General features: G+C 45.9%; 1 long non-coding RNA gene across 1 annotated transcript in view; it reads left to right on the top strand.

The window, feature by feature from the left end:
• LOC109286890 overlaps nt 1–1,400 on the top strand; it is a 17,377-nt gene that overhangs the window by 3,909 nt on the left and 12,068 nt on the right. Inside the window, exon 2 of the long non-coding RNA XR_002094703.1 lies at nt 1,189–1,192. This is a non-coding gene — a long non-coding RNA (uncharacterized LOC109286890). The remainder of the gene's footprint in view (nt 1–1,188; nt 1,193–1,400) is intronic.

Raw genomic sequence — 1,400 nt, 5'->3', positions numbered from 1 at the left:
GAATTCCAGCAGGCGATGATCACTGTCGCCCAGGTGGTCGAGCACCCGCAGCCCCCTCACCAGGTCATCACCCGTGGCCAGCACTAGGTCCAACAAGGCGTCCCCCCTGGTGGGGCTGTGCACCTCCTGGGTTAGATGGAGGTCCTGCACTCTAAGAACCTATGTGAGCGTTCTGACCTGGCTGACTGGTCTTTCCAACAGATGTCCAGGAAGTTCAGATCCCCCATGACTACCACATCCTTAGCCTTCACTACCTCTGTGAGCTGACCCAAGAATTCCTGGTCAAGCTCCTCTCCCTGGTTGGGAGGTCTGTAGTAGACTCCGTTAAGTCCCTTTCCCCTCAACTGCCTTGTACCCTAACCCAAAGAACTTCAGAGTGCCCCTCCCCTGACTCCTTACTAATTGACGAGGATGTGTATTCCTCCTTAATATAGAGTGCCACGCCCCCACCTCTCTTTCCTATCCTGTCCCTCCTGTACAGCCTATAGCCCTTGACATTCAACGTGTCTCATAAAGGTTGCAATGTGGGGCATTCCCAAAATCCATGCAGTGGGATGCCAGTTGAATCACAATCAATGCTTCCAGTACTACACTAGGACACAATTATAGTTCTGTTGTATTAGTTTTCCTGGAAGTATCTGATTGCATTAGCTGAGGAGCTGGTCCATATATCCTGTCAAAGAAGAATGACTGAACATCTGCTTGAAGGGGTTTTCTACAATACTTGAATGGACTTTTTACATTTTTGCCCAGTTTTTCTATATGATCACTTATGCTTTCAAAAATTTGAAAATGAGCAAGGAAAAATGTTCTCTTTTATTTAATCAGACAAAACAAAGCTGGAGGGATCAGGCCCTATGACAGCTATCACGGTTAAAGTGCCCAAACTTGGGCTTGATGAACCTTGAAGTAGTGCCAATGTTGTTGCTTTGTTCAGCTGAGGAAGAACCTAGAGAATTTATGAAAATGAAGAGAAAACAGGTTAAATGTAATGCACATTGCACAGAACTGAAACACTGAGTCAAACTATGATCTTGACTGTGCCAATATATATTTGGAGTAACTAACTTCTGGATCTGTGCTGGCATAGCTGAGAGCAAAAGGTATCTGTCTGCATATGGTCCAGTGTCTGGTACCTGGGACTGTAGGAACACACAACCAGGTAGACAATACCTACATTAGCTCTAGGTGAGTTCACCTAGGTACCAAGTGCCACTGGGTGGACAGCTGTTCCAACATGGCTATACTGCATGGGGTATGTAGACCTCCCCTGTAAATCAAGATAACTGGATTCTGTCTTCAGTTCTGTGACTGCCTTGCTCTATAAGTTTGTACACATCAGTTAACTTGCTCTGTAGCATTTGATAGTGACACTCACTTATGTACAAGCACAGATGGAG

This window comes from Gavialis gangeticus, unplaced genomic scaffold (assembly GCF_001723915.1).
Source record: "Gavialis gangeticus isolate Ggan-Ray unplaced genomic scaffold, GavGan_comp1, whole genome shotgun sequence".
In the NCBI taxonomy this organism is placed as follows: Eukaryota; Metazoa; Chordata; order Crocodylia; family Gavialidae; genus Gavialis; species Gavialis gangeticus.
The sequence above is the reverse complement of the archived record's forward strand: the minus strand, read 5'-3'. Positions and strand labels throughout refer to the sequence as shown.